A 26,650-nucleotide genomic window follows, 5' to 3' on the forward strand; every position below is an offset into this window, starting at 1 on the left:
TCCCTCAGTTTCCAAGCCAGAATCCTATCCGCCCTGTGCCCTTTTTCGTAGTACTTCTGTTTGACCAGTTGAAGACTCCTCTCTGTCTTGTGGAGGAGGAGATCCTTCAATTGGAGTCTATAATCGTCCAGTGCGGTCACCTGATCGCGGTCTAGGGGAACCGTGGGAAGACCCCCAGGTTGGAGTGGGGCGATTTTCTCCCTGAGATACCTTTCCTGGGCCTCCCTTTCTCTTTTTTTCTGAGCTCCCATTTTGATCAAGATTCCCCGTAAGGTCGCCTTAAAGGCGTCCCAGAGGGTATGTAAACCCACCTCCCCGTTGTCATTGAGTTCAAAGAATTCCGTGATGGTCTTGAGGACCTCCTGGGCTAGGGCTTCGTCCTTTAACAGGGAGTCGTTGCACTTCCGTCTCCCTCTGCGTTTGCATAGACCTCCCCTTGCTATAGTGACTCGGACCAAATCGTGGTCAGACCAGGGGACGGGGTCGACCCTGTGGCCTGAGGTAAATGGGTGTAGGGTCTCGTCCACCAGGATGTAGTCTATCCTGGAGAACGACGTGTGGATGGCTGAGTAATATGTAAAAGAGGGGGAGTCTGTTCTGGGGACGGGGATCGTGTCCAGCAGACCCAGTTCTAGGTTGACTTTTTGGAAAGTGCGCGCCATGATCTCATCCGCTGCCCTAGAAGACTGCGGACCTGCACGTTTCCTGTCCAGGGTGGGGTCCAGAACCATGTTGAAGTCCCCCCCACAACCACCGTGCCATGGATGAAGTACTTAAGTTTGTCCCCCACCTCCTCCCAGAATTGGGCTTGGCCTTCGTTTGGGCCATAAATGGCGGCTAGGGTCAGTGGGGCCCCATGCAGGGACCCCCGCACCAGCAGGTAGCGGCCCCCTGGGTCTTTCAGCGTGGCTTCATTCTCAAAGCCCACATGCTTCGCTACTAGGATGGCAACCCCTCTCTTTTTGCACTTGTGGGATGCACTATAAACCTTGCCAATTCCCCCTCCCCGCAGTTTGAGCTCCTTCCCCCATGGCCAGTGAGTCTCTTGCACGAAGAGAAAATCCAGGTGAGCCCTTCTTAATTCCCTACAGACCAGGGACCTCTTAGTGGGGGTATTTAAGCCACGTACATTAAGTGAACCCACACCCAGGGCGGGCAGCCTGTCAGCCATGGTCTCTATGTTCCTCTCTCTCGGTCAACGTCTTCCCAGGGCTCTTCCCTGCAAGCTCTGTTATTTCAGCTCTGTGTTCCCCTTCTCCCCCCGCACCCTCCCCCCGGGTGGGCCTAAAACAAAACCCCAACTGCCCCCCCTCCCCGAACCGTAACTGAACTTCCCCAACTCCCGTGTTCCCCCTCACCCCCCGCCCCGGCGTCCAGCCAAGTAGTTCTGCCATCGCTGGCTTTTGGCCGAACCACCAGCCTGCACACCTCGGCCAGGCAATCTGCATAAGAAGCTGATCTCCTTGAGACCCCTAAGATCCCCCGCGGCTGTGACCCCTCTGCGGACCCCACCTACTTGCAGGTCGTAGGGACGTTGATAGTAGTGAATCCTCTGGGTCTGCATCCCTCCGACCAGGGCACACCAGGGTGCCACTGTGCTCAGTCCTCGGAGTCGTTACGTTCTCCGTCCTTTGATGGGGAGCGGGTGTTCATTTTCCTGAATTTCCTCGCGCCGGTGCGCTTTCTCCTCTCGCCGGACGGTCCAGGGCCACCGGGTCTCCCATGCTCCGGCCCCGACGGGCCCCTCCGGGGGTTCGTGTCCACTGTATACTCTTGTATGGCTCCCCTTATGTCCTCTTCCGTGATCAGGGTCGATCTTTGGCCCATGTATTCGAAAGTCAGGGAGAAAGGGTAGCCCCATCTGTAGCGCACTCCCTTTTCCTTAAGCACCTGTGTAAGAGGGCGGCACATCCTACGCCTAGCCAGCGTGTAGGCGGAGAGGTCTTGGTATATGGAGACCTGGGCGTTGTTATAGGTGATTTCCCTAGCCTTTCTGGCCTCCTCCAACACCTTCGTCTTCTCTGAGTAATAGTGGAACCGGACCAGAATCGACCGGGGGGCCCCGGCCCTGCCCCCGCCCTGTGCACCCTGTCGAATGTTAGCTCAGTTGTCATTTCCTCTGCGAACAAGAGGGTGATGATGTCTCGTACTGCTCGGGTGACGTCCCTCTCCATTTCCCCTTCCATTTCGGGCACCCCAAAGATTCTGAGGTTGTTCCCCCTCTCCCTGTTTTCGAAATCATCCATCTGCCGGGCCCTTTCCTCGTCCCTCTTCTCCAGGGCCTCCAGCCTCATGCTATATTGTACGTCTTGGACTGCTGTAGAGGATTGGTTGGATTCGACCTGTATCAGTCTGTCCTCGATCTTATCCACCCTTTGTTCCATTTTCTCAAATTTCTGGGCAATGTCGGAGCGCATGTCCCTGATTTCCTGTAAGATCGAGGCGAAGCCCCTTTCCATTGCCACCGAGGAGGGGGTAGCATCCCCGGATTGGGCCATGGTCCCTTCGCGGGTTCAAGCCTTTGTCACTTCTTACAACCTCCTGGAAGCGGTATCTCTGTAAGGCTTCCCTCCAGCTCATATGGTTCTTTCCTGTGTCCTGTCGTCTGGATCCCCGCGGCCCCGGCGGAGGGAGGGGGGTCCCCTGCTGGCCAGTCCTTCCTTGCTTGGGTTGTACACTCCTCAGGTGTCCCGAATGGGGTGTCACAGTCCGGGGGGGTGGGCACACGCCCCACCTGTTCCCAGGCGGGGGCCTCTCACCCTTTTCAAGCGCCTCGTGGCAATATGGGGCCTCCTCTGGTCTCCTAAGGGGGGGAGGTAGTGATTCGAGGGGGCCCGACCTTCCAGGCCAAAGGGGCCCTTCCCGCAGAGCCAGGGGGGGGAAGGGACGCCGTGGCTCACGCCGCAGGTCTTGGGGGGGCGCCTCTGGGCGGGCACATGCCCCACCAGCGGCTGGCAGGGTCCTCACACCCGGGTCACCCGGGTCACCCCCGCTTCAGGCCGTGCTGTCTCTGTGTTCCAAAAAAAAAGGGGGGGGGTGGTCCGGAGCCCCAGGCCCGTAGTCCACACTATTGGCCCTCTTGTTCCTGGGGCTCCTCCCCGCCCGAGCCGCTCACCTGTGGGGGCGCGAGTCCCAGGCCCTCCGGGGCTCTGCCAACTCTGCTGCACTGGGCTCCTGCGGGCCGCGAACGCCCGCGATGATGTCTCCGGAGGGGGGGACCGCCCCGCTCCTTCCTCTCACTCCCGGGGGGGAGGACGCCGAGTCCCCGGGGGCGCCGCTCCAGGCCCCCGGATGCCGCCTCCTAGCCACGTGGGTGATCCTGGCGCGGTATGCTCTGGTTCGGGCTGCGGGGGGAGGGGCGGAGGGAGCCGTCCCACACCCCACAGCCGCATCCCCGAAGTCCCGGGGGGATGCCGTGTGCGCCCGGGGAGGGACTGCCTCACCCGCGGCACCGAGGCGTTCTGGTCCTGCTGCATCACCCACCCAGGCGCCGCGGGTTACAAACTCCGGCTCCCGGGGGAGCTCGAGCTCCGCTCTTTCGCTCGTTGGGGGGTTGGGGGGATGCGCCGAGTCGATCTCTCGGGTTGAACTTGCGGCGGGGTCTCGGGGGGGGCTTAATCCCCTCGGATTCCCGGGCTTCTCCGGGAGCTGTGCACTCAGGCAGCCATTGCCTGTGCGCCCCCTGGTGGCCTCCTCCGTAGCACTATATAAATGCTAAATTATTATTAATTATTATCATTGGCTGATTTTCCCTCAGTGACTTGTTGGACTCATGCTGTGTGAGATCCTTACCACGACACTCATGCAGCAGTAGACATTATCCATTTGGAACGTTTGTTGGAGTTATACCTTTAGTTCATATTTATGCACTAAGCACAAGACAATTCCCTTAACATCTTAGAGTTAGTTTTAGAATGTGAGGGCTAGGATAGAACTTTGGACACAGGACATGTTTGAGTTGGACATTTTCACACATGACAGACCCTTAGTGTTTGGTTGAGGTAAGGATATAAGGGCAGTGAGTGCAAAGCCCAAGATGAACCCGAAGACAGATACTCCAGAAAGTATGTACGTCGAATTAGGGATTCGCTGGAAGATGACACTATACCATGTGTAAAACTGCATATTGGAGGCCGGCATCACCAATTTATAGTGGGGCCACTGTAAATTTAATGAGCGCAGAACACTATGAGCAAATAAAAGATGCATACACCCTTATGGAATCCAGAGCAAGAATCTACCAATGGGATGCGACACAGCGGTTCAAGTCCAGCGGACAATTAATCTGCCAACTATGACACAAAGAGAAAATAATCTCGTCCACAATACACGTCCGATGGCAGGACAATGCCTTCTCAGCTACGGGACGGCAAAAGCACTGGCACTCATAGATAACCACTATGACAGGTCTGAAATAGTGCAATGTCACGCATTCACACAACAAAGGATACATTTGAAGGACATCGATCAATTATCAGTTGAACTGATCCGTGTAGCATTTTCAGAACTATTCCAAGGCTAGGAAAGCTAGTAATCAACACAGTAATCAAACTCGACATAGACAAATCAGTCAGGCCTGTCCCACCACACTCCCAGAGGGTCATCTCCAGACGAAATTGGCAGAAGAGCTCCAACTCCTCTGGTACGGAATCATCGAAAAGGCAGAAGGACCAACACTCAGAGTGTCACATTAGCAACAAAGGACAATGGACACATCCGCCTACGCGTAGACAGGCACATTCCCAACACAGCCATCCAGTGCGAAAGAAACCCAGGCCCAAATATAGAGGACATGAAAATCAGACTTCACCAAGATGTCCATTCTTCCAAACCTCTATTTGAATCAGGGATACTGTCAATTCGTCATCAACCCTGACTCGCGACAAATCACCAAGATTTGTCATTCACAAAGGGCTATTCCATTAAAAACAACTACATTTTGGCATCCACTGCAGAGATCATTCAGGAAACAATCAGACATCTCATCTCACCTATAAATCATTTGTTCAACTATAGTAACTATATCCTTTTATTTGGCACCACGCAAAATGAAAACAACAAGACACACGAGGAATTATGCAGAACTTTACAATTGGCTGGACTAACACCAAACAGCAACAAATGAGACATCAACATATCACAGTTAACATTTTTTGATTAATGGGGATTTGAGGGCAGAATGGTACTCAAATCCCGTTTTACACGCAAATAATTCCATGAATCAGCGCCATAATGTGGTAACCGTGGCACAATCTAAAGTACATAACATAAAAGACTCTACAATTCATACATCTGAACAACTGCAAATCAGCAAACTTGTGGTGGCCATCAAGTATTCAACATTTTCAAAGTGGCCCAATTACTCTCAAACACACTCTATACATGCCATCTAAGTCACCCACACTCTGCAGTTGGTTAACCCTCCCACCATATATCAAACAACAGGAGGCTACACCTCTACCATCAAATAACATATTACACACCCGGGCAAATCATCCCAGCCTCATGAGCCTGCAAGGCTCACCTCTGGATAGGAACGCCCCTATGCTCTTGCCACAGAACAGAAATAGGCTCATACACAGACATCAGAGTACCTACGGTCTTCATGCATCAACAAAGCAGCAACGCTATCTTGCATATGTCCTTTCTCCACTCATGACCCTCTCTTTCGAATCTGCCAGAGCAGATGAAGAGCATAGAAATGTCCTGAAGTTGGATAACATAAGGGTAGGAGTGGAATTAGAGGTGATGGTCACTTAGCTGTTCATTGAAGAGACTGGTGCAGATGTTGAAGAGAATAGTGAGAGAAAGCTTTAGGATTGCCAGTGAATACGTTTCTGGAAGTGAAAAGAATCATAGAGGAGATCCTTGTTGCTTTGTTGGATAATGCTGTTACAGATTGTAGTTGTTTAAGTGGAATGTTGTATTGAACAATGTCAAAGTCAGAGGCTAGGCTAAATCGTATGAACATGACTAGCTTTCGAGATCATTCTGTCTGAGATAAGTAATGACAAATAGCAACCAATGTGATTTTTGAACCCTCAATGGCATTAGCCAAGAACCGAGCGTGATTAGCCATGCCTGGCAAGAGTTGTAACTATACATCAGGCATCTGCAATGTGATGGTAGTTCACTGGATCGCTATCATGAAGCAAGGGTTGTAAACGTGTGTTAACGCTGTCAGAGAATACTTGAAGTGTTTGGACATGGGTATTGAGCTGATTGACCTATAGATGAGGGAAGCAATATGCCTGGTAAGAGCGTCTGCATGTTTTTCTAAAATGCCTGTGAGTCAGAGGATTACCCGAATCTTTGGCCAGCACATTTTTAAGAAGATCACATGAGATTTATCAAGCATTGTTCAAACATGATTCCAGATGGAATATGGTGATCCTCAAACTCGGTCGGCGCATGTGAATACACACATAAGACCATACACGCTGTTCATCAACAGGAAGGAAGCTTGTCATAAAGATCCCTTCACCCATTCAAGCAATACACTGACTGCACATCATCATGGGGAAACCACAGCAAGGAAGGTATGTCCACAAAAGCTGCAAATAATAACGTATATAGCAAAGACAAGTGCCCGCTATCGCCTCATCTACTGAATTGTGGGAACCTTTGGACAAATGCCTGAGGAAGAATTTGCCTCGTGTATGTACTAAGGACACTTTTTGTCCCAGATATCGACAAAAAAGGGGAGATGATCTAGAGTTATCTGGGAGAGGAGTGGCACAACATGATTGTTTAGAAAAATGGGCATGGACTCAAAACCCTGCAGCCATTCGGCAAAGTTGTGATCTATAGTTGTGTGCAAGATATGTGTCACAACACCCCCCAGCCCCTGTTCGCTAAGTAATCCCAACAGTCATTTGGCAACTGCCATTGAGATATACACCATGCTTACAGGTTGTAGCCTTAATCTCAGCGTATGCATCCCAGAAAATAGATTAGCTCACTTTAGAAAACCACTTTAGAAAAACAAAATCACTTATCCTTGGGGCACACGAATCCAATAGAACTCTCTGTTTCTGTACCCACAACCCATGAACTGGTTTATACAAAACATGTATTAAGTAGAGAGTTAATACAAGCATGTGTCAAAAAATCAGTGATTTAGCAGGAACTGTTGGTTTACCTCAGATTCATGGGATGTTACCTTTGATCTAACCAATTGAGCAGATTCAACTTATCAATTGAAATAATTTCCTTATTCAAGCTCACCCAGAACACCGTCAACAATCCCTGGATATGTTCTCTTCACATTCAGATCAGCATTGTGGACTAGAGGACACTTATGACCTTAACTGTCCGTTCACTAGATACTTTTTATTGCAAGTTTACTTTTTCTTTGGGGCTAGTTTGCACATCATATCCATGCAGCAGCACATTCTCTCACCCCAGCTGCTATGTTAGTGCCATCACAATGATTCAAATGGCCACTTGGAATTATACCATTCTGACTGATTTCCTTTTATATGAGCCTGTCATTTCTGTTCCTTCTCGTACAGCTTTTATACATGTAATCATTCTTTTTGGTGTTCTCCATAAAATGTTGCTATAATATGATGCGATAGTCGTGAGCAATACAAAAAGAGGACAGAAATTGTACCTCAAACTCCCATCTGACTTCCCTGATTCACTTCATGGTCAAAACCTAGGGGACAATTCTGCTAACTAAATTAGAAGATTGGGTAGATGAAAATAAAGCAATCTCAGAATTACAGTGTGGTTTTGAAAAGAAATAGGTGGACTGCATAGATTAGTCTGTTTTTTAGTATGTGTGTTAATTGAGAAATATTTCATTCAGAAAAATACGTTTTTGTACTTAGCATTTGTGGATTTTAGGATGACTTTTGATACAGTTAATAGAACAAAGCTTTGAGCAGCACTGCATTCCTTTAACATTCCTCAATATCTCAGCTTGGCTATTAGGTCACTGTATACAAGTATACAGATACACTGTCTATGATTAGATATAACCAGTGAGGCGAGTACACTGACTTTTTAAAAGTTGCTACAGGAGTAAAACAGGGTTGTGTGTTTGCACCCCCTTTGTTTTTGCTATACATCAGCAGTTTGGATACCGTGATCGACAAATTGGACAGCAAAGCACCCATTCTTTGAAATAGGAAACTCGAATCTTACTGTATGTCAATAATGTTGTTGTAATGTTGAAGAAGCAGTTTGGGATTAAGAGACAATTTAGCTGATTATAGTCATTGGGCCTCATTAGGAGTTTGGCGCAGCCTTGCCGGTAAAACTGCAGGCTGCCGCCAAACTTCCGAAAATATCCGGCATTCGCAAATGGGCAATTACCGGGGTATTCTGGCCTCGCTGGACCCGGTAATTGCCCTTTCCCGGGAGCCAGAACCGGTAGATCCCCATTCCCATTTGAGCCCCAGAGGGCTCAAATGGGAATGGGGGTGCCTGTAGCACCGGCACAGTTCATTACTGTGCCGGTGCTACAGGTTTGCTGTGCTCGCGGGAGCCTTTCATTCCACCATGTCAGACTTGGCAGAATGAAAGGCACCCGCGAGCACAACTCGGTGTTTGCTGGACCGGATACATCGGTACTGGCAAGTTGACTGGTACCGTTGTATCCAGACCGGCAGCCTCATAATGAGGCCCATTGTGTGCCTACTGGCCAATGGAAAATATAATTTCTAGGACTGTGTTTATGGTGTGCCACCGATTTAGAAATAATAGGATATTATTTTATTTTAAAGGATCTGTAATTTGCCTGGTGTAACATATTGATTATTTAGCAATCAGGATGGGCCATTTTCGTTCATGGCTTAACCAAGTGGACCATAGTGACTCTATGATGAGGCAACGTTCAGGTGCTACTGAAGCCTTACAAGGTCATACAGTGGCAATGACTGCATGACTGCAGTTGAAGTGTACAAATCCCAAACCACCATGTCTTTGGTATGTTTTCTGATTTTGATAACAAACCTTTTGTTCTCTGAATTATATGTCTATGTTTGATGCTGTGGATACATTCTTAATTTACCTACTTTAAGAGATGTTAAACTGAGTTTTGCCTTGAAAAGGACCACGTTTTTCAAAACTTGTGTCAGCAACTCATGTTCTGAATTTGACAAATAGAAATCAAGAATATTAATACCGATTAATTGGAATTTTGTTGGTATAATATATCAGAAAATGATTAAGCTGTGCAAACAGAACTAAGGACCTTGTGTTTAGAACACTCAAGGATATCTTTAGATGAGTGCATAAAATGATGGCACACTATGTTTGTTTAATCCTATAAATAAATGTAACTTAAATGTGTTGTGCAGTCAGGCTTATTTGTTCAAGAACCATCCAAAGTCACACTAGTCTTGTCTCATCCAAGGGGAAATGTGGCATTCAGTTCAGATGATCCATTACTATAATTTTGTAGATTTGCAGAGCGACATTTTTACATTTGAAGATTTGTATAGTTTCATAAAGGATTTTATAGTTTAACACTGTATGTTATTCAATGTCTTGGCCACTAGTATGGCAGTCAAACAATCATTATTGTAGTATTGAACGCGAAGGCTATTATAGACGAAGTAACACTCTACAGGGTGGATGGGGATGCACAAATTACTCAAACATCAATAATAAAACCGACTCAGGAAGTTGGCAAAGATGTTAGCTGTTTTGATATTAATTATTTAAAACAGGGAGTACACTGACATCATCGGATGTTTACAGTAAGATCGCAAAGCATTTTACAAAAAACACACTCATGTACTAAAAACGTATCATCATTGACATCATACTACGTGGCAAACTAAGAAAAACGTTTGTGGGACTGTGATTGGGTTTCTACTGTCAGGTGGAAAAGTCTGCCCACCCCTAGTGCAAGTCATTGTGAGCGTCATCAAATGCACAACATCTTATTGGATCTCAATCTATAGGGCTCTTTGATATGTGGCCCTTTATAATTCGTTGGCACACGTGTACCCTTCCAAAATATTCCACTCGTTAGCAGTATGCAAGCTGGTACCTGAGGTGCCGGTGGGTCAGACTTGACCATGCCTCCCCACCCAATTAACCCATCATAAACATCACTGAATCTGTCTGCCATGAGAATAGTCTTTTGAACTTGGCCTTTTAAGTATCACTGCTCCTGGCAATAGACGGGAGTGTGAGCATGGCTTTATCTTCTGGTCTCGGTGTAGCTTGCTCAAAATCTATTTTCATCTGACCATGTGACTGAAGACCACGTTTTGAGCTCCTTTGTTGTATTTAATACTATTTAATGAATAAAACTTGGCACTCATTGTCCTTCCAGTGCACCATCTCGCCTTCTAGTTCATTTTACCTTTCCACAATAGATAACAAGTTTCGTGGGTGCCCCAATCCTTGACACTGGACCAGGTGACCCTTTTCTATTCTCCTTCCATATCCAGTCAGGATTTTTCTGCTGTGCCACACTTCAAGTCCTTCTATTCGCAGGATTTTCAGTTTGCTAAAATATGATGTGGAACTTCCAGATTCCTATGCATTTACATACCTTGGATGGCACCGCCCGCACTATTCACTACGTATAGACTGCCTTCAAGAATACTTAAACTACTTGCATTACTGCATCTGTACAATTATAATATGGTTTTCATTTTCTTCCGTGCTTTGACACATGCAATCTTCATTTTGCATATGAAAGTTTACTCGATTCTTAACTTCATCATCAGATTCTATATGGTTTATCCACCTTCTCTATTATCATCTCTTCTTAGGCGTGTCACTTTGCTTCATGTGACGTCAACATTCTCTTCTTTCATCTGTTGGCACATGCTCTACAGGGATCTTTCCCAAGAGGCTGTCAGCTTTTAATGGATACATAAAGAATTGTCTCCTTAATGGGTACTTTGCTTCGAAGGCTGTTCATGTTATAGGCATCATTACAGGTGTCGACTTTATCACTATTTCTGGTTCCCAACAGATAGGCAAGTTAGGGGTGGGATTTCCGGTACATGCTTTTGGCTCCTTCTCTACACTGTATTTTCTGTGTGGCAAAAAATATTATACTCCGACAAAGATTCCAGTAAGCATATCGCGATTCCAACACACAGGAACAAACTACCTGGAGTAATACTGATTCCTCTTCGGATACTGCACTCATTTATATATTTCCTTCTCTTTCAGATACCAGGAATGAAGTCCACTGCCTGTGCTGGGAGTCATGGGTGTTGGGGGTCCTGGGTGCCAATTACCACCTCCCAAAGTGTGAGGCTGGAACTGGAGGAGGTTCAGCTGGAATACCCGTGAAACCCAACCTTGCACAAGGTAAAAGGCAGCAGTCTTTCACACGTGATACAATTGCTATTCCCCATCCCCTTTAAGAAGTATTCATAGGTTAAGAAGCTTCTGCCCTGGTTTCCCTGTGAGATATGGTTTCCACTTGGACAGCAAAAGCAAGACATAAAGTAAAACGGCTTACGATTGTGGACGACATTTGCAATGATTTCCCAGAGTAGCCTAGGAAACTACCAGCCCGACAGTTGCCAGTCAGTGACGAGGTGCATGTGGATGGCCCACTCAGTGGTGGACTGAATGCTCTTCTTGATATATACAAAAAAGGATGCCTGGTTTGCATTGTTACACATTGCAGCACTAATCAATTATACACATGTGTGGCAGGAACCCAATCCCCATTACACAAATTCCATTCACCAAACCCACTATTGTCAACAGGTGAAAACATTCCTGCATATGATGGCCGCAGGAGAAATAAAAGGCATGGTGATTCTGAGGGATGGGCGAAGGGGATGAGCATATGGCTAGGTGCTACAAGATGTGGAGGGAAATGGAGCGAGGTAGAGCAAGGGAGTGAGGAGGTAGAAAGGTTTTGGGAAGGACAAACAGAGAGAGAAACGATTGGAGGGATATTAGGAAGAGACAAGAAAGAGGGAGGAAGTTAAGGTCAAAGGAGAATTCAAGGATGAGGTCAAAGTTGGTATCAAGGGGGGTGTTGAGAGAAACAAAGAGCAGACTGAACAAAATATGTAGAAAGTCGTTGGAGAGAGAAAGAGTAGAGTGGAGGAGACCTGAATAAGGAGGTTGGTGAGAGAGGAAAAAGAGGTCAGAGGAGATATTGAGTAGGATGTTGGTGAGAGAGAGAACGTGATTGTTAAAAGCAGTATTTAGCAGTCAAGGGTGATAATTACAAGGTTGAGGACATGAGATTTAAGGCAGAGGCGGGCTATTCTGTGAAATGAACAGTTATTTAAAGTCAGGTGACAGTGAACAGGATGACAGAACGGGTTATTCCTGTGAGGGCAATTGAAAATAGATCATGGCTGAGCATTGAAGAGGTGCATGAAGACAGTGTTGAAAATGATAGAGGAAGTGAAGAAGAGGTTCTCTTAGGTAAATGACCATTGTGAACCATCAAGTATCGGCCTTTGTCAACACAACACAGATCTTAGAGGATGGAGGTGGCAGGGAATTAGTGGTTGAGCCAGTGACCCAACTCAAGTTGACAGCCTCTTGGTGGACCCTCTGAGGTTTCACAGATGCTATTTAGCCACAATCTTCTCTCTTCTGTGTATAAGGATGAAATAGACCAGAGGAAATTGAGAAAGGGGACAATAAAGAAGTGCAGATTTCTACAAAGACTGTAAAAGTAACAGATCCTCTCAAATAAAGGCATCCTTTTATTAGCATTATCTCTACACCCTAATGTGTTAGCATTATTAAGAATGATTCTCTACAACTCAGGCATTAGTGCTTAAAGCTGGCCTAAATATATTTCATGTTTCAGACCATAGTATCTGTTTCCATAGATGCAAGCTTTTTATTTTCAATGTTTTTACTCTCCCTCTGTCACTTCTCATATACATCTGCTTCTTCCTTTGAGTACACTTAACACACGATTCTGAGAAATCAGCATCTTTTTAAAATGGATAGTTTTTACAATTAGAGCTCCAGTAAGAATAGTAATGATTGACATCTAAAACCCTCCAGAATGTCCAGAGAACAGTAGTGAAGAAAAGACTTTAACATGTGAATGTCGGGTTCATTTATAGTTTAAATATTGAGGTTGGTATATCTGAGTACATCAACAGATAGGATGTTGTACTTCCACAGTGTAAGTGGAATTAGATTCATGGCAAATATATTTTGATAAGAAAAACTATATGTTTTAGACTATAACTATTTGTTATATCAACCTTGATACATTAATCTATGTATTATCAGTATTTTCTAATTGTACAAATACATTTAGCATTTAATGTGAGCTGTATATTTTTTTTAAAGAAGATGGTTGTGTGAAAGTGGCACCCAATACTAATATTGCAGGATTCACAGAATAAAAGTAGGGTGTGGAACTGTTGATGGATGTGTGGACAAAATGGGGTCTGAGGTATTGATACCTGCTTCAGGTGTTAGGATGTGTGTTGTGCGGATATTACTCCTAGTGAAGGGATGACCTGTATAAAGATATTAATGATTAGCATGCCCACAGGAGATTAACTCCCTGGCCCAACTGACCATTCTTGTTAAAGAGCATATCAACAATGAATTGAATTGATGATTGAGAGAAATAACAAAGCTAATATCTTGCTGGACTTGGGACAGGGACAACGATGATATAGTGGTTCTAATGGAAGCCCTGAAGTTGAAAGCCATACCTGGCAGTCCCAATCATTTCGATCCACCTGCTCTCTTCCCACATATAATCCTGGCTAATGGGTAGATTCCAGTAACATAGATAGACCAACTCCATATCGAATACTTCTTTGGTCCTGGAATGGCTAGGTAATTGGGGAGGGAGAATTATGTATCAAACTGCCAGACATCAATGGGGCTGTACTGTGAGAAGATATGTTAAAAACAAAATAAGAATGCATCATAATGTGTGTTAATTAAGGTATTTGTCCCTGTGTACACAACACATTCAGTGATTCTGGCAAGTCTGTGTTCTTTAAGGTTGTACACTGGTGTTGTAAATTCAGAGGCAGCGGGCAGATCTGTAGGGAATATTTACTATCAGCAGGTAAGTGTGCTTAAAGGGGAAGGTGTGAAGATAAATGAGAAGGAATTTCTGTTGGACTCCTTCCACCACTTGGGTTGGCATGGAATCTATGAGAATGGATTAGGGAGAGCGGGACCTATGGAGTATAATTGATAGCCCACTATTGTGTTTTTATCGTCCAGACTTCATTTGGGGCCAGGTTAAAATGCACAGTCTTAAAGAGCATGTCTCAGGTCAGAAACTGTTTCCCAATTGGAGGTGGCACCCCAGGATGCAATGAGGAATCTTGTATTATGTGTCTGCAGGAGCCTTTTTGCTTATGCTAGCGCAAGCAGTCCTGCTTAAGGGTAGAATGGAGAGGGGATTCACAAATGTTGCTGTAGCACTGGCTAGACAGAGTAAGCAAAGAGTTCATGTTTGACATGGCATGGAGACAGTAATATGAAAACAGTCATGTTGGTGATCTTCCCAGGGGTCTGAACTATGATTGTGTGTTCGGCTAAGCAAACATTGAATTATTTAAGATGTCACCAGGTCAGATTGCCCTCACCATACTAAACTCTCCAGGATCTAGTGGCAGATATATTTTATAGCCCTGGTTGCCGGGGTATAACACATGTTCTTCTCCCTGGGATTATGAGCTAGAGAAGTGCTTGTCATGCTTATCATTTGCTAAATATGGAAACTGATGTAAACATTATGTATGGAAATGTAGATAGGTTGGTTGGGAAGTAGATGGACCAGAACAGGCAGTATGCTATTTCCCAGGAAAATGATCTTCAATCAAGAAGCATGGGTGATGGAACCATGCTATTGAATGCATATGTGTTGCCGTCTTAATATCATCCTTTAACTAACATAATGGCACACCCTTGGGAAAGGTGTGGCATGGGTGGTAGCAATGAACCTGGAGAGCACCAAAAAAGAGACATCAAGTCACTTACTGTACATTTGATTATCAGCCCTGTGGGATTTCAAGATGAATAGTTTAATGTGCATAACTCCTGAAACAAACACATTTATGTTCTGTCAATACTGAGGAAGCTCTGCAACATCTCTGCTGTGCTGGGTCCTACCTGGAACAAGGCGGCTCCGGGCACAAGGATCCTGATCAGGAAGATGCTTACAACTTCTCTTTGCAGAGTTTCTGGAGCACGTTCTGAATGTCGCCTGAGGTGCAGTACTGTGCAGCAGGAATAAAGGAAACATGATAAGTGGAGTGTTATTTCAATGGCAAACCTAGCATACATTACATTAAATGCAGACCAGTCTACCCACTTCTGGATATGCTTTCTTCCTCTGGCATGGCATTTTTTACTGGCTGGGATTGCGCATATAGTAATAATGTGATATATTGGTGCAGGATGTATGTGCACATCCAGCACGATCACGTTTTATATACTGGCATATGTTGTGGGCAAATGCATCATGAAAATGCATTTGAAAATGGTCCTGTGCACTGTTGCTGACTTGTATGTATTGTGTTTTTTTTTGTATGTGCTACTATATAACATTGATGACAAACTGTGTGGCTTTGTACCCAATTTTTCACTTAAAGTGCTGAAAAATGCACGATTTGGCCCATCATTTTAAATATGACCTTGGGGGATAACCCCACTTACACCCCTTTTTTGTCTCAGGCACACTCGCTGCTTATTAGGTGCAAACACTTAAGCCCCTGCAGTTCAAAAATTCCAGAAAAACATAATGTTTTACACATATTCAAGGCAGCCTGATGATTTTTTAAAGATCAGGTAAATAAATTGAACTTTAAAATAGATTTTAGATCAAAGTGGGTTAACAGTGGTTACCTGTCAATACAGGGATACAATAAAAGCATACAAAACTGCAACTCTCTTAGTCAGGCTTTCCATCAAAACCAGAGGACCTGGAATTAGCTGAGCAATTCTCCTGAAGACTATGGGCCTCATTATAATAATATGTAAGCTTACCAGCACTATTGTTTCTGAACGTGAACACTACAACTCTGCTGGGTGAGCACCCGCCCGCAGAGTTTTCACGGGAGCACCGGCACTGTTAGCAATGGTGCCGGTACTCCTGTGTCCCCATTCCCATAGAGTCCTTTGGGACTCTGTGAAAATGGGGACTAATGAAATTACTGCAGCCTGACTTCCCGGCCGCCGGACTTGGAATAACCCAGTGGCACCGGGAAGTCAGGTGGCAGTAATTTTTTTACGGGTCTGGTGGCAACTCGCCTGCAGCACCGGCAGGGACCTGTATGCTGTAACTGGTGAAACCATTGCAACTATTTAACATTGTGAATGATATTAAGTGCCAGATTCACAGAAGCATTTCATAATGGTGCTAACCCGTTGAAAAACACTCTGTGAATCAGGCCTCAAGTGTCTTTTGTCTTCCACTATCCCGCACTTTCGTAACATCTTCTAGGACTAGTTTAAATAAGTACGTAGTCGTACCATGGGGGGGAAGGCTGTATAGTGTGATAAAACATATTTTAAAAAGAAACACATACATCAGCAGGCCTCTGCTAGCAGTTTGTACATTCTGCAGGTCAACTGGTGAGCCTATTCATTAGATAGCCCACTATTGCATTGCTAAATTTACGGTTGAGGATAAACTCTAATCAGAGTTAACTAAGAAGTGTTTATGTATGTATCTATATTTTTTTGCATCTTTATTTCACGAGACACAGAGAGTGATCAATAATATAAGGTCTTACACAGATTGCTAAAGGAAGAGACACGAAAGGAACAGGTCAGCACTCTACCACAATGGATGCTGACATGTGGCACCTGGTGGTGATGGAGCAAAAAAGTGACCGAGGTTCCATTTCTCACTGGGCCTGCAAGCAGGGGGAATCAATCTTGCAATAACTTCCAGCCCCTTTCACAAGTGTCAAGAGGACCAGAACATGATACTGATGTTGCACTGTTATAGAACAGCTATTCTTCTTTTGGCCAACAGAAGGCCCAAACAAACCACACTTCAAATAGCCTTATGGAAATGTCCTTTATATCCCAGGATACCAAACGAGGAGTACATGATAATAGTTCTCTAGCCCTATGACCAAACACTTTTACGTCTCCTGTCCCCAGAAAGGAGCTGTTTTAAGGCAGCAATCTGCTACTGTACTGCCAAATCTTGCACACCTGTTAGACATCTCAAGCAGAATTCTGTGTAATGTGTAAGGCGTGCGACAAAAGTCTCTATCAAGTGTATGTAAAGAGCCGTCTTTAGTCTGCCAAAACAAACAATGCTAATGATATGTATTATTTATTGAAAGCTAAATCATCTTCCCATGTCATCTAAACATGCAGGTTAGGAGATGGTCCACAGCATAACAGCACTTACTACAAAAAGAAGAAAAGCTAACCCCTGCCCTGTCTAGCCAGCAAAGTTGTAAAGGAGGAGCGGTGTGGGATACAGAAGGGAAGTCTGATCAGAGAATACCAAAGGAATGTCTAAATCGGAAATACACACCGATATAAAGCAGTGGTGAGCAATTTAAAATTGTAAACTCCACCCAATGATATATAATGTAACCTGATGACTAAATGTTGAATAAAGGTGTTTAATAATAATGATTAAAAGGAGGCATTGAATAAGAGGAGTTCAACTTTAATGATCCCATTCGTAGCCAACACGTTATCAAACATACTTTAATGAGTCAGAGATAGTTCTGGTACCCTACACATACAGAGTGAGTAGTGTAAGGAAGTCATGGTATCAAAGTAAGACAGACACAAGTGATCACAGTTCAAGGAACTTTATCGGGGGGGGGGTGGGGGGGTGCGGGGGGTGTATGAAAAACGCCTAGACCTAATGTAAGATGGGAGCAAGCTACGACCATCAAATAAAAACAATACAATCCTAGTGGAGTCTAGTCAAATAAAAAGGGCATGTACTAAATAAAAATAGCCAATCCTTACCTCTATGCTACAAATAGTGTGGGATAATGTTCATTTAAAAAAAGGAAGTGTTCACAAAGTGATAAGTCAAGATGTTTAGCCCATTGGCCCCCCTTCCCCACGTTTTTAGCACGTTTTTAGCACAGAACAAGGCAGGTCACTCGAGCACAGCACACTCTTGGGCTTCTTCAGCACAAGGTCACAGTTTCTTTTACCAACATCAGGGCCTTCTGTGCCCAAGTCTCTTTTATTCAAAGTATCTTGCCTCAGAGGGCCAGATGTACCAGAAACAAAGAAAAACAGTTTTGTTGCAAATATTCAAGTCGGGTGATTCACTCTTCACCCTGAAGCACCCTCAGATGGGGTCGGGTCCTATTTTCATTATTAGCTTCTTTCAGCCGGGCTCAGACCAATTTCATTCGTAGGCACCCCTCAGTCGGGTTCACACTTACTATAGCAATATCTTCTCAGGAGACTTACTGTTCCCCTAGGATCCCCTTTTCCAGACTCAGATCCTCTATTTTACCATTAGTCCACCTTTTCCGGGCTCAGACCAATTTTAATTCTTAGGAATCCCTCAGTCGGGTTCACACTTGCCACAGCAATATCTTCTTGGGTGAGTTACGGTGCCCCCTCTTACATGCTCAGACCCTTTTTTCTATAATTGGTCTCCCTCAGCCGGACTCAGATCAATTTCAGTTTGCAGACAATCAAATATTTTCTGATGTGCATGGGATCAGGCAGAATTGAACCAGCTGCAGAAGCACTTCAATTTCACAGTTCAATAATTTTTACACGGTCGGGGGGTATCAAATGAAGACCTTTGAGTGAGCACCCACGGGGCGCCGGACCACTCTGTATCTGGTACTTATTTCGGGTTCATAATGTTCAATCATATACAAGTTATATTTCTTCATACAATTTTACCACAATTTACTTTGAGCATAACACAGTCTGGTATGCTGTCAAACTCAACGGCTGTGCTGAACTCGCTGGTGTTGCTTTTCTGTCGGAGTCAAGGACAGTACCATAGTGGCAATCGCTTCTCCCCGCCTTGGCTATCAATCTGGGAGGGCCCTTTGTACCTTTGACACACACTACACCATTTGACAGCTGCAATTCCCGGTCTTATGTTTCTTTTCCTTGAGGCTTCTTGAAAATCATGGTCCTTTGTTGAAAAGGGCAAGGGTATTTCCAATTTAATTCTTTTACTACTGTTAGTAAATTGATTGTAATGAAATGTGTATTCAAAATATGTTGTTGAAGCCTGCTGCTTAAAATTGAAGGCGTCTTTTACACACTACATTTCCTAAGTGAACTGTAGTTCCTCTGGGTATTTCTTTGACAACGGGCGCAACAGCACAGGCGTGACATCGTCTAGCCGGTCTGTGGTGGTTATAAATAGCCAGGCACCCGCCGACTCGCTTCATTGTTTTCCTCATTGAGTATGCTGCGCGTTACACAACTGATTTAGATTTTCATTTGAATTCTGTTTTTAAACTTAATCTGATCTCAGAGTAATCCTGATTTAAAAATACTTATTTTCATTCTTTTACTACTGTTAGTTAATTGATTGTAATGAAATGTGTATTCAAAATACGTAGTTGAAGCCTGCTGCTTAACTGCTTCAATTGAACAAGCTTACTGTAGCGCATAGCCTGAACGCCATACTACTTTTGAAATTGAAAGTGTTTTTATGCACTACATTTCCCAGGTGAACTGTAGTTCCAGTGGGTATTTCTTTCACAACGGGTACGACAGCACAGGCGTGACTTCGTCTAGCCAGTCTGTGGCGGTCCGTGGTGTACGAGTGTATGCTGGAAACATTCGAACAGTAAGTTATTAGGAACTTCCATTCCTCTGTCGGTGTGTGTTTTTACAGCATAGTATGCCCAGGATGAGCTATTCTTATTCGCAAGATGGCCTGTTTTCATTCAGAGATACAAGTCAAGGCCTCCTATCACTTTGCACCCCAAAAAAAATCGGAGATGCCAATATCATTCGGAAACTGGCAGCCTCTACTAGTTAAACTGTGTCCCTGGTTATTTTGACCCATAAAGTAGCTTTAATTAATGACAGATCAGCTATCAAGAATGCGGTGGAGATTCATTAGTATATTGAAGCTAATGATATCAATAGTCTAATGATTACAGAGTCATGGTTTACTGATTCGTTTCAGTCTCATTCCCATACACTGGTACCATTCAACTACCAGATAAAATGGCTCAACAGAGAGCAAACGGGGGGTTGGGATTGCTATTATCTATGAAGATAGAATTGATCTTCAAAATAACTGTACTCTGACATGGCATAGTGTTTCACAGGTATTGGCATGATCCTGTCAACTTTTCCCAAATTAGTCTTTTAAATCTATCCTATATTATAGGCCCCAGAATCGGCTACTACATTCCTAAACACTATGGATACTTATCTAGGAGTGGAAGCTAGTATTCAACCAAATAGTATTATATTTTATTTTAATATATGGTTCAATGAGCAAGAAACTAGTGTCTGTATACGCCTTATGGGCATCATGAATTCACATAACCTATGTCTCCTTTTAGATCTCCCCACTCATTCTAATGGACATTGTTTAGATCCTATATTATTTAGAGGGTTCAATTTGAAGGAGGCAGAAATCGAACAATTTAGCTGGTCAGATCACTTTATGGTTCAGTTGAGATGGACCTTAGTATCTAATATAAATAAAAATAGAGCGCAGGTACCACAGAATTTCAACGTCAAAGAATCTGAATGGAATTTATGATGCTGACTTGATGATTCATATTCCTAAGACATTTTATATTACAGGTGGTGTAGAGGATTATACTAGACGGATGCAACAATTACAGGAGAATTTTGATCTTGTGGCGCCCATAAAAAAAAACTGCAGGAATCTCTAGGAGAGGGAATCAGTGGTTCACTGTGAAACTGAAACAATGTCAAAGCCAAAATCGAAAATTGGAAAGGAAATGGCACTCGACGCAAGCTGTTGAAGATCGCATAACAGCGTAAGGAGTCCTAAAACAGTGCAATCTGAGATAACGCAGACAAACGAGCAACATCTACAGAAGCAAATATATTTGGCAGCAAATAGATCTAAATAATGTTTAAGGCCATTTGGAATTTAGCAAACCTTGATTGTGTAAACACATGGTTGCATCCCAGTCCGAAGATGGCTAACTAATGGAATAGTTTCTTTTTTAATAAAACTGACCGGATCAGAGTAAATATTGATGCTCATTCTATTCAGCTCCCCCTTTCAAATGGCTCTTGTGGGGAAGGACCCTATTCAGAAACCTCTCTGTGCTCTTTAACCTAATTTCATTTATGACCCTATTCCAGCATACCTAGTTAAACAGCATGCAGAAGCACCAATCACACCTATTCAAAGGATTGTAAATTCATTACTTGTTCACACCTGTGTGCCAGAAGAATTAAAGAGTTCATATCTCACCCCACTGTTAAAAAAAAAAAAAACACCCTGGTACACAAGGTCCTGGCAAACTATCGCCCGATTGCAGGACTGTTTATGGCCAACTAAGATACTTGAGAAAGTTGTTACTATGCAACTTCAGGATCATTTAGAAGGTAATAGTATATTAGATGTACATCAAACCTGCTTTAGGCTGGGTCATGGGACCGAGACTGTGTTACTTAAGTTCTGTGATGATATACTCAAAAATGCAGACAGCAGCAATATTAGCATGCTAGTCGTGCTTGATGAGTAGGCAGCTTTCGACACAGTGGACTTCAACATTCTTAGTGCCAGACTAACCTCCCTGGAACAGGTTTATGGCAAAGCATTGAGATGGTTTGATTCCTTTTTGACCAATCGAAAGCAACAGGTGAAACTGGGCTAATTTCTGTCGGAAATGTTGGCAACATCCTGTGGAGGGCCACAGTGTTCATCTTTGTCTCCTGTTTAACCTTTTCACATGCCCTATTCTAAACATGTTTGCTCTGTTTGACCTTCAATATCATTTGTATGTGGATGATAACCAGATTTATGTTAGTTTAAGACAGCCGCTGGAGGCAGCTGAGCATTTCTTGAAATGTGCAGAGAAAAATGTGAATGTGGATGCTTGATGACAAGCTCCAATTGAAACCCAATAAGACAGAAATCATTGTTTTTGGCTGAAAACAAAAACTGCAAACTCTTTTTCTAGTAGTTCCATGTCCTCCATTGTTTGGAAATGCATCCAAGTATATAGATTCTGTAAAAAACGTAGGTTGCGTCTTCAATCAAATCTGGGGTATAACCTGTATATTTATCAGATGATTAAATCAGTATATTTCCAATTGAAAATGTTAAAACCTCTTATTCCCCTTATTTCATATGGGACCAATCAATTATGGTAGGCGCTCTTGCTGATTCTAGACTGGACTACTGCAACAGGCTCTTGTTAGGCTACCCAAAATACCAGTTGCAGCTCCTTGCAGTAGCCCAAAGCTCTGCAGTTCACTTGATTTTTTTGTTACCATGGAAATGGTCAGTCGCTGAGATTCGTAGGAAACTCCACTGGTTGCTGGTCCATCAGCATATCCGGTTTAAGCTACTGTGTATTGTTTTAAGATGTTTGCGTGGCCTGGCACAACCATACTTAATCACAAAGATTAAGACTTATAATCCCACAAGATTTCTACGGTCCACGAATCAAGACATTTTGTTAGTTCCACCTTCTAAATTCATTCGCTGGGGAGATAGACGGTTCTCAGTGACCAGCACTTGGGCTCAGAACTGTCTGCCATCCCATCTACGGAAAATTGAATCTTTGGCTGAGTTCAGGAAACAGCTGAAAAGATACTTTTTCGAGGAAGTTGCTATATGAGTAGCTTCCACTGTGTTTGGTGTAATATTAATACAATCTGCACCTATGTGGTGTGCTGCTTGGTTCCTTCGGGATATACGTGATATAAATCCAAAAATCAAATAAATTCAAATCTCTGTAGTCTTGCTGCCTCCTCGAATTCCTGCTTCATTGTGCGTTTTGCCATGCTCGGAGTGTGCTTTCGTGCTCTGCCTTTTATCTGTGTGGGGAAGTGTGATGGAATTGAGGTGTGTGTAATTATCAGTACTTGCCTGACTCTGCCTGACCCCTGCGCTGGGACATGTCAGGTACACGGCTCTTGTGTTAGTCTGTTGTTGCTGACAATTAACTGTCCATGAGAAAGTGTTTGTGTCGGGAACAGGGTGGGGGTTGAGTTTCTAGGTATCCTACCTGTAGAATTGGGAAAAGGTGTAATAAGGAAGGGGATACCACGTCACATCCTTTGGTGTCGCACTTCCACTCCCCATAGACCCCCCATCCAGATAATCCTCCCACGCTGGTCCACCCCCATGAACTGGATCCAATAGCGATGGCCATGTCGACCACCTGCAGGACAGATCCCCGGGGACTAGCAGGTGAGACACCTTCAGGTTTCTCAAAGCAGGCACACTGGAACAACATGCCCCACTTCTCTATGCAAGTTGGATCCAAGCCTTATGAGTCAGGAAGCCAGTTTGAATATCCAGAGTAATGTGTGAAACACTCAATACAAAGGCCCACAGATCATCTTGTGCCATCAAGCTCTCTCAAAAAGCCCATGTGATGGAATATAGATGGGTCAAAGAAGCAGGAGGCATATTAGGCCTGAAAGACCCAGTAATACTTTTCTAAATCAGGATCATTGCTCAGAGTATGGTCTCAATAACAGTTCCTACTTTACTCGGGGGCACCCGCCTGCAAAAATGAGAAATAACAGGATGGAGAGTAAAAAAAGCCACACATTTAAGGATTTAAATCAGTACATTAAGAAATAAATAAATACAATCTAGTGGTGCTGGAAGTTGCAAACATATAAAAGATTCATGTCTACTCTAACATTTACCAAAAGATATAATATTCCATCAGTCTTCAATGTAGTAGATGAACCATGCACTGGAGAGGCAGCTGCTTAAGTTACAGGAAAAACCTTTGACTTGTGTTTATGTATCCCGTGTTCTTTTTCTTCACATTTTGTTAAAAAGGTATTTTGACCTAATACCAATCCTGGATGATGGGAATAATATATGCAGGTTACCCCACACATACCAAAATGTCAGTTCCTTCTCAATATGCTCTAAGGATTGCAGCAAGAGCATTTAAAAAGCCAGAAGGGCTTACTTGATGGGACCCTTTCTCGAAGTGAACGTTTTAGAAACAACGACATTCAAACACACTTCAGCTTGTGGATCTGTATACAAGACTTTGACCATGGAGGGAAAATGATTCCGAGCACCAATTTGCAAAATGACCCGTACTAAAAACCCCAAAAGGCTGTTCATTGGAGTTGTGGTTTTAATCATAATCTGACATTGGTTGGAAATTTCAAAAAAATAATGGTGGTGGACATTTTAAGAAGTAGAGTGACTAGGAATTAATTCTGCCTGATCCTACAGCACAATCCTCAACATCCAGGAGAAATGCTGATAGGCCACAATCTGATAATAAGTTATTTGTATTCACAAGGGGAATATGGAGTACTGAGCTAAATAAGTGCTAACATTTCTCATGGGTGTGTATAGATGATCATTTCAAACCTAGTAAATTCTGGAAAACTGCCTCAATCATTAAAGATGTTTAACAAGTGGAAATCTAGTGGATCACCAATGGATTTTTCAGATCCAGTATAGAATGGTTAGAATGACCTGTTTTAACCCAAGGAAACACATATGTAGCTAGATGTTTATCTCAGCCTCAATATTTGAGCTTTGTAATGTCTCAGGTTCATATGCTTCAAGGCAGAGAAGTCCCATTCTATCCTATTGATTATGCTGTCATGTGAGAAAGAGCTACCACCACCCATTACCATCTTTTTAATATTGGCTAGAACTTGCTCTCTTTTAAGAACCCATAGAATTCGCCAACCTTGCCTTTGAGGTTTACCATACTGCCATGCAGTAACATTCTTTCCCAAAAAATGCATCCCTTGGTTAACCACCTGAAGAAACGAATTCAGTAAAGCCTGCAGATAACCAGTAATATACCGGTCACCAGAGGATCAAGGCACATTTTCCAATACTTTTATCATCACACAAAACCCAATGTTTGATAGTTTATACTGGACTAACTAAATACATATGCCAAGATGGTACAAGGAATTTAAATTCAAAGACCCACAACCGTCTTCAACACATGATGGTTGCAGAGTGACTAAATAATAAAACACACACACACTCTCAATGAACATGTCCTTCTTTTTTGAAAAAGGAGAATGTTCACTTTAAACTTTATTTGATGACATGCAAACTCTTGTTTCACCCAACAAACGCCTACAGACCTGTGAAATCCTGATTTCTCCAATCCATTCCCACATATATGGAAGCACCACAATGTGATTGTGTTTGCTGCTGAAGCTATTCAAAAACTACACTAAATGGAATAAATGAAAGCATTCAACCCCATTCTTGTCAGGTGCAGATTTGTTTTGTAAAGGCCTTTGAAGTGTACTCTGCAGATTTAGTGGACTTTTCAGAAGTTCCCCACATCTCCTTTGATGCTTGAGGGGGCCATAGGGATGCGTCAGGTACTGAAAACAAATCCACAAAGCACAGGCAAAATTGGCAGTTTTTCTCAAAATGCTTGCCAGAGACAAATGTCATTGGTGCTAGTGTCTGTTGGTGCCCTCAGGATGTTGCTGCCTATGCTTGCTTGGGTGGGATCCGCACATAGATCACAGTTCAGTGTCAAAGGGCAGAAGAACTGAACATTTTCTGACTCACCTGGTCTATCTCGGTCTAGGGAAGCAACCGTCTTGCCAAAGCCACTCTCTGGTCTCGAGGATGCTAGTATTCACACACGCTGTAAAAGCTTCTCCTTAGAAAGGTGTCTTGGGCAATCAACATATTAATCAGTAAAACTCAATGTCACATCTCTGCACCCCAACCAACATCAGTCTCTGCCTTCCCGTTTAACCCAGCATCCCATCCTCCCACCACTCCACAATTCACAGAAAAGCTAATATACTAAAAAAAAAACAAACAGGCACTGGAACAAATACTCCCAACATAACAATATGCAGCAAAGATCCAATTCAAATGCATTTTACTTGTGGTGTTGGGGTTATCTTTATTGTTTTTTAGGGAGGGAGGGAATGGGTCTCTTCTTCCATGGGAGTTTGGCGTGTTAATTGTTGCCTTTGTATGGGCTTTGAGTTTGGCGGTTGGGGGTTTGTATTTATAGGGGATTGCAGTTCTGGGGGTGGGATTCATATTAGGCCTTTAAAGAGTTGGTGTTTGAAAATTTGAGTGGGTCTTTTTGTGTTGGGTTGTGGGGTCGTGACTGGTGTACAGTTTTGTATGGGCCAAGTAATTGTTTTTACATGACCTGATGGTGAGGGATTGGTAGCTAAATGAGGGAAATTGTAGGATTAAAGTTGGTTTGAGGGGAACATTTTATCGTATTTAATTTCATATAAAGTTTGGGATTGGAGTTTCGTTTCTGGTGGGTATGGTTCAGAATGGTTTTTTGATGTATGTTTTTATGCTTTTCTTAAGTCTGCGGTTTGTCAGACTGAAATCCTTGTACGATGTTTGTGCTTTCTGTTTGCTTCTTTGTTTGTGTGTGTTTTGTTGTTGTGTTTACATTTTTCTTTTTTTTTCGGAACCCGGCCTTTTCCCTGACGATTACTGCCTACATTATACTGCTCTGTTTTGGGAGTTATGGTCGCGTTAACTTTTGTTTCATGGAATGTTAAAGGAATTGGAAATGTTGTGAAACGACGTAAGGTTCTGGCAAGATTGTGGAGAAGTAGG

This window comes from Ambystoma mexicanum, chromosome 1q (genome assembly GCF_040938575.1).
Source record: "Ambystoma mexicanum isolate Mex_15411 chromosome 1q, UKY_AmexF1_1, whole genome shotgun sequence".
NCBI lineage: Eukaryota > Metazoa > Chordata > Amphibia > Caudata > Ambystomatidae > Ambystoma > Ambystoma mexicanum.